Source organism: Gigantopelta aegis, chromosome 14, assembly GCF_016097555.1.
Source record: "Gigantopelta aegis isolate Gae_Host chromosome 14, Gae_host_genome, whole genome shotgun sequence".
Lineage (NCBI taxonomy): Eukaryota > Metazoa > Mollusca > Gastropoda > Neomphalida > Peltospiridae > Gigantopelta > Gigantopelta aegis.
In genome coordinates this window covers 38961377-38968943 of record NC_054712.1, presented here as the reverse complement: position 1 = coordinate 38968943, position 7567 = coordinate 38961377, and the positions used below count along the sequence as shown (strand labels likewise).

Sequence of the window (7567 nt, the reverse complement as noted above, 5' to 3'; positions counted from 1 at the left end):
AAATATAATATTAAAAACAGAAAGTGTTAACCGGAAGGATTTGAACCTACTGCACCACCACTGTGACGAAGACTACGCGGAGCCCCGAATAGAAATGTTTTATTTAACGACGCACTCAACACATTTTATTTACGGTTATATAGCGTCAGACATATGGTTAAGGACCACACAGATAATGAGAGAGAAAACCCGCTGTCGCCACTTCGTGAGCTACTCTTTTTTATTAGCAGTAAGGGATCTTTTAAATATGTACCATCTCACAGGCAGGATAGTACATACCACGGCATTTGATATACCAGCCGTAGTGCACTGGCTGGAACGAGAAATAGCCCAATGGGCCCACCGACGGGGATCGATCCCAGACCGACCACGCATCGAGCGAGCGCTGTACCACTGGGCTATGTCTCACCCCCGGAGTCCCGAAAGTAACAAGAATGGCTTTCTTGTGTGTGTGTCTTATTTTGTTTTTCATTTTGTTTGTGTTATTGTATTTGTATCATTGCACCAAGTTACCAAGTCCATTTTTAATCAAAAATGATATATACATATCTTTTTTATTAGCAGCAAGGGATCTTTTTATATATATATATATATATATATATATATATATATATATATATATATATATATATATATATAGTTTATTAATCCCATAAACAAATATGGCAGTGATGGCAGTGTCAGGGTTGGGTCAGTCGTGCTTTAATCTAATATTAACATTGATAAATACATTTTAAAAGTTACCAATTCCAGTCAGACGAGACGCCATGCCATTCTTTCAAGATTTAAACTTATTCAAACGAATTTGTATATCGTTTGGGTTATTAAGTTTAAGTATATTGTTGTATTTATTGATTCTAATATCTCTTTCTAATAATAATGTTATTATTTCATTAGCTACAGGTATGGACATTAATATCTGTAACAATATGAGTAGTAGTAGAAAAGAAAAAAAAACATCACTTGAAACTAATGGAGCAAAGGTCATTAGTTTACAAACTGAAGTGTTTCATATTGTCACAGAAATCTAGACGGAAAACCCCCAGATAATAGAATAACACATTTTTTGGAAAATTGTAGAGAATTGTAAGAACAGGATTAATGAAAATATAGCAAAAATGATACCACATAAATAACTTTCTGTTCACAGATTGCATCCCTGTCGTATGCAGAATCAGCAGATCCTTCATCATGGGTGGGCAAGACTCACCTGGAGACAGAGCCATTTGTGTCTCCGATGAGCAGGAATCAGATTTTGAAGAATATGGCCGTACTCAGCATAGGATTTGTCTTCCTGTTCACAGCTTTTTTCTGTATATCAAATCTGCAGTCGAGTCTGAAAAAGGAGTAAGGAGTCGGATCCGGTTCCGTTGCCATCATCTACGCCTCTCTCATCGCATCTTGTATGTTCTTGGCGCCCATCGTGATAGCCAAGCTTGGCTGCAAATGACCATCCCGATATCCATGGTAGGGTATGCCCTGTATAACGCGGCCAATTTCTACGCGATCTGGGAGCTTATGGGTCCAGCGGCTGTGTCCATTGGTTTTGGCGCTGACTCGGTGTGGTCTGCCAAATGCACGTACCTCACACAGATAGGTGTGTGGTACTCCAAAATGACGGGGATATCCGAAGACGCCATCATCAATCGGTTTTTCGGAATCTTCTTTGGATTGTTGCAGACTAGTAAGTAAAGTGAGTTGGTAGAAAGGTGGAGGGCTAGTATGATGGGATCAGTGATTTAAAACATTTACTAGCCACGATTAAAAATTCACTAGCCCTACTTTACTTTAAGTTAATACAATTTTACTAAATAATAGTAATAATTAGATATGTCACCTAAAGAGGGAGATAGAGCTTCAAAACACTAACATTGGGGTTTGAGGTGGGGTCAGGATATTTATATTTACAAAATAGACGTAACTGCAACATTTGACAAAAAAATCCGTCATCTGGCATGGTAATAGCAGTTATTTACTAGCCCAACACTGAATATCACTAACCATGGGAGTGGGGCTACCATAATCTAGAAGCCCTGTGTGGTGGTGGTGGTTGGGGGGGGGGGGGGGGGGGGGCCTCTTTTGTGTAACAACAATATGTTGGTCAACATAGTGGAGTTTCCAACAGAACCATATAGTAATATAGGTTTTGAGGTAGACAAAAGGGGCTCTTTTTTTTCGTATTTATCGGGGATGGGTGCCTCTTTTCTGTAACGACACAGTATGTTGGTCATTATGGTGGAGTTTTCTAACAGAACCATATAGTAATATAGTTTTTTCTTGAAGTAGACAATAGGGGCATTTAAGAACCAACATAGGAACCTTTGTTTTGTATTTGTCAGGGTGGAGGTCTACCTCTTTTGTGTAACGACAGTATGTTGGTCATGATGGTGGAGATTCTGTTTTACTCTTCATTTGCAGGTCAAATATGGGGAAACCTTATTTCATCTGAAGTATTCAGCCAACGTCCAGAAAATTCTACCAGTTTTCCTAACAAGTCACACAAAGAGCTAGCGCTGTGTGGTGCCAACTATTGTCCTCAGAAAGGCAACGAGACTATAAGACCTCCTGATGAAAAGGTGCTTATATTTTATCTCTTAATGGTCTTTGAGGTAAGATTTATGAAAGCTGTTATCAGACTAAATAGATGAAGAGACTGAGTCTACGTGAGCTATCTGGAAATAACTCGGACGCAGCTCAGTGGTACAGCGCTCGCTTGATGCGCGGTTGGTCTGGGATCGATCCCCGTTGGTAGGCCCATTGTGCTATTTCTCGTTCTAGCCAGTGTACCACCACTGGTATATCAAAGGTCATGGTATGTGTTATCTTGTCTGTGGGATGGTGCATGCAAAAGATCCCTTGCTGCTAATCGAAACGAGTAGTCCATGAAGTGGCAACAGCGGGTTCTCTCTCTCAATATCTGTGTGGTCCGTAACCATATGTCAGACGCCATATAACCGTCAAATAAAATATGTTGAGTGCGTCGTTAAATAAAACATTTCCTGCCTTCCTTCCTTAGATGTACAAGGTACCAAATCCCCAGTAGTTGCTAAGTAGAGATATTCTACATTTGTCTTCAAGGGCATGGTGGTGGTTATTCCAAGTGATAAAACTCAGAATTTAACTTGCACAGGATCACTATTGCTATTATATATTATTTCAGATACGCAAATGCCACTTAATTTATGCATACTCCAAAGGCACAGTTAGGGGAATGTATTTCTAATTTTAATACAAATTTGTCAATTCAGGTCCTTAAAGAACACATTTTTTTATAGAAAATTCTTCGAATATTTATCTTTGATATTTGTAGATTTCATAGCTCTATTCAGTTTTTATATAATGATTGTCTTTTCTTTTCATTATAAATAATGATTTTCATATACTCAACTTCGTTTGATACCCAACAGCCGATGTAATTTTGTACTAGAATTTTATTTTATTAATTTATTCATTCATTCGTTCATTCCTTCATTCATTCATAATAATGTTAAAGGAGATTTACTTTGAAGACAATAACAGACGTATTGCATACACGTAGTGAAATGTTGTTGTAATAAAGTTGATGCATTCATCCTCAGGAGGGCGGGATGTAGCCCAATGGTACAGTACTCGCTCGATGCGCGATCGGTGTGGGATCGATTCTCGTCGGCGGGCCCATTAGGCTATTTCTCGTTCCAGCCAGTACACCACGACTGGTATATCAAAGGCCGTGGTATATACTACCCTGTGTGATGGTGCATATAAAAGATCCCTTGCTGTTAATCGAAAAAGAGTAGCCCATGAAGAGACGACAGCGGGTTTCCTCTCTCAATATATGTGTGGTCCTTAACCATATCTCTGACGCCATATAACCTTAAATGAAATGTGTTGAATGCGTCGTTAAATAAAACATTTCTTTCTTTCTTTCTTTCTTTCATCCTCAGGTCTATATCGTCTGCGGCATCACTACTGGATTATCCGTTTTTGCCATTATTTTCGTTAGTGTCTTTCTGGATAAGATTGTCCTTGACAAACAGCAAGCTTCAAACAGGAAAATTTCCTTTCATCTGTTGACTGCCACTTTCAGCAATCTCTTCAAGAGTCATGTTCAAAAGCTTCTGGTTCCACTGACTATTTACAGTGGCGTAGAACAAGGATTAATTTGGGGAACATTTACACGAGTAAGTCAGAATGCTGGAGAATAAAAACTATTACAGACGTAACTAGAATTGTTACTGAAATAAAAGTGAAGAAGGATCTGACAAAAATATAAAACAAATTTTTGATGAAATGGAAGCAAAGCTGTTTCCAAATTCAAATTCGTAACTGTATTAGACTTTGTCGCAGAAATATATATATATATATATATATATATATATATATATATATATATATATATATAGATAGATAGACAGACAGATAGGCAGCTAGATAGATAGATTAGGATAGACTGATGGATGGATGGATGGATGGATGTATGGAGAGAGAGATAGATAGATAGATAGATAATTGTACATATTGTAAAACACCATTAAGTTAAAAGCTCTTCGAGTTTTTGTTGGTGAATTATTTAATAGTAATTTGGATAATTTCACACATTCACAAGTTGCAAATGGAGGTCAGTCCCATAGTAAACATTTTGCTAAACAGACCATTCATGGTGGTTTGTTTTTACCACAACAGAACTGTAGTTACTTTTTTTTTGTTTTTATTTTAATAAAGAAACGGCCTTCCCCGTACAGTACTAATTTGTTATAATGCTGCATAGTATGAACTACTAACTACATACCTTTGTATATATATATATACTCTGTCAAACAAGAAACGCACAGGTGATAGGGAAAGAAGAAAAGTGTTTGATTTTACAAAATATAGGGGGTTTTTTTTGTACGCAAACAAATTTAACGCAGGTTGTGGCATCCTGATAATGGTCAGATTTTGGCGAATGCACGTGAAACTCGGGGAAAACATTGGGGTAGTGATGGGTATTTAAAGCTGCAATGTTTGCAATGATGCCTCATTTCCATTTCGACGTAGACGAGTTACAAGATGGCAAGACTAAGCCTGCCGAATCGAAACATTGCAATAGGCCGCCTCCAGTTAGGTGAATCAGTCAGCAGTCGCACGCCACATGAACGTCCATCAGAGCACATTTCACGTCTCTGGGACAGGTACCAGCAGTTTCAATCAGCTGAAGACCGGCCCAGAAGTGAAAAACCTCGCATAACAACTGCAGCACAAGATCGCTACATCCGGGTTCTGCACTTGCGTCACCGAACTGCCACAGCAACGAACACTGCTGGACGCATATCAGGTTTGAGAAGGGTGTCTGCACAAACCATTCGAAACCGACTTCGAGAAGCTGGATTTTGGGCTAGGAAACCGTATGTTGGCCCTGTCCTGCGACGTCAACATCGACATTTACGTGTTCGCTGGTGCACGAATGTACAGGGGTGGAACTTGGAAAACTGGCGGCGAGTGTGGTTCAGCGACGATTCACGTTTCCTTCTACAGCGACGTGATGGACGACAACGTGTCTACAGACGCCGCAATGAACGTTTTGCCAACAACTGCGTCGCCCAAGTTGACAGATTCGGTGGAGGGAGTCTCATGATGTGGGGAGCCATCTCATACACCGGCAGAAGTGAACTTGTGTTCGTACAAGGCAACCTGACAGCTATACGCTACTGGGATGAAATTCTTCGTCGTCACATATATATACTGAACAAAAAAAGAAACTTCGGATTTGTACATATAGTATTTGTTGTGTTAAAGAATTAATTGTGTAATGAAATTATATAGGTAGTATTAGCCTTGAGCTGTATTATCAGGATTCATGAATTTTATCGATTATTTTTGCACTGTTAATCGTCGACAACGTGAAATTCAGTTTGCACGTGCATGCATGTTACAACGCGTGGTCAAGACCGCTATATCATGAACACGCATTTGCGCAATCGATTCCAAACTGCCACTTCTACTGCTGCTAACACACCTGGGCTTCATAATAACCGAATCAGTGGGCAAACTGTTCGTAATCGTCTGCGGGAGAACGGTTTACATGCACGACGTCCTTACGTCGGATGCGTTTTAACGCAACGTCATCGTCTAAATTGTCTTAATCGGGCACGTGTACACACTCGTTGGATACGGCAACGCTGGAATACCGTTCTTTTTTCGGATGAATCCAGATTTTCTTTACAACGTGGTGATGGCAGGGTGCGCGTCTACCGTAGGAGAAATGAACGCTATGCTGACTGTTGTGTTCTTGAACGAGATCGTTTCGGGGGTGGGGGTTGTGTCATGGTCTGGGCAGCCATTGCCCATGGTTATCGTTCACCACTAGTCGTCATTGATGGCAATTTAAATGCTCAACGTTACCGCGATGACATTCTCGCTCATCACGTCATTCCTCTGTTCCATAACAACGCCAACATCTCGATTTTTCAGCATGATAATGCCACCTCTCATACAGCTAGAGACACTGTAAATTTTCTTAGGACAAATAACATTGATTTCATTGATGACTGGCCCGCTAAAAGTCCTGATCGCAACCCCATCGAGCATGTCTGGAAAGTCTGGACAGACGATTGAAGCGTCGTCCCAACCCACCCGCTAACGTCAACGAACTTCGTCAAGCGCTCATTCAGGAATGGAACAATATTCCACAGGCAGAAATCAACACTTTAGTCAATTCTATGCGCCTGCGATGCACTGCAGTGGTCAATTCAAGAGGTGGTCATACCCGTTATTAAGTGGGTGGGGTTTTTGTTTAACTCCTACCACACTTGGTCAAAATTTCTCCCAGTTTCTGTTAACCTATGGCCATGATTTTTGCACCAAACGATGCATCATGGAACACTCTTTAAACGCATATATAACAATTATTCCCCCGGTTTGTTTTCATCAAGTTATGTTCAAGCAAAGTTAGCGGAAGTTTCTTATTTTGTTCAGTATATATATATATACTAGTAATAGAATAATAAACTACAGCCGTTGTTATTCGACCGACTTATGGAAATCACCACATATTGTGGTTTTAGTTGATTTAATCTTGATGTTCTTGTTTGTATCCAATTAAGATAATAAATAAACTACAACCGTTATAATTTGACCGACTTATGGAAATCACCACATTGTGGTTTTAGTTAATTTAATCTTAATATTCATGCTTATATCCAATTAAGATTCAAGCACGTTATTCTGAGCTCATATATGTCACAGCTAGTTGGGCAGTGTGTCCAAGATAGTGGGTTAATGGTTAGTTCTTAATAGTTAGTGCGATATATCGGTGGATTGATTTTACACCTTTGTAAGCAATTAAAGAAAGAAATGTTTTTATTTAACGACGCACTCAACACATTTTATTTACGGTTATATGGTGTCAGACATATGGTTACGGACCACACAGATTTTGAGAGGAAACCCACTGTCGCCACTTCATGGGCTACTCTTTCCGATTGGCAGCAAGGGATCTTTTATTTGCGCTTCCCACAGGCAGGATAGCACAAACCATGGCCTTTGTTGAACTAGTTATGGATCACTGGTCGGTGCAAGTGGTTTACACCTACCCATTGAGCCTTGCGGA

The 7567-nt window shown here is 39.7% G+C and overlaps 1 pseudogene; it reads left to right on the top strand.

The window, feature by feature from the left end:
• The first annotated feature begins 1237 nt into the window (after positions 1-1237).
• Positions 1238-4184, top strand: LOC121389233 (annotated as a pseudogene).
• The last annotated feature ends 3383 nt before the right edge of the window (positions 4185-7567 follow it).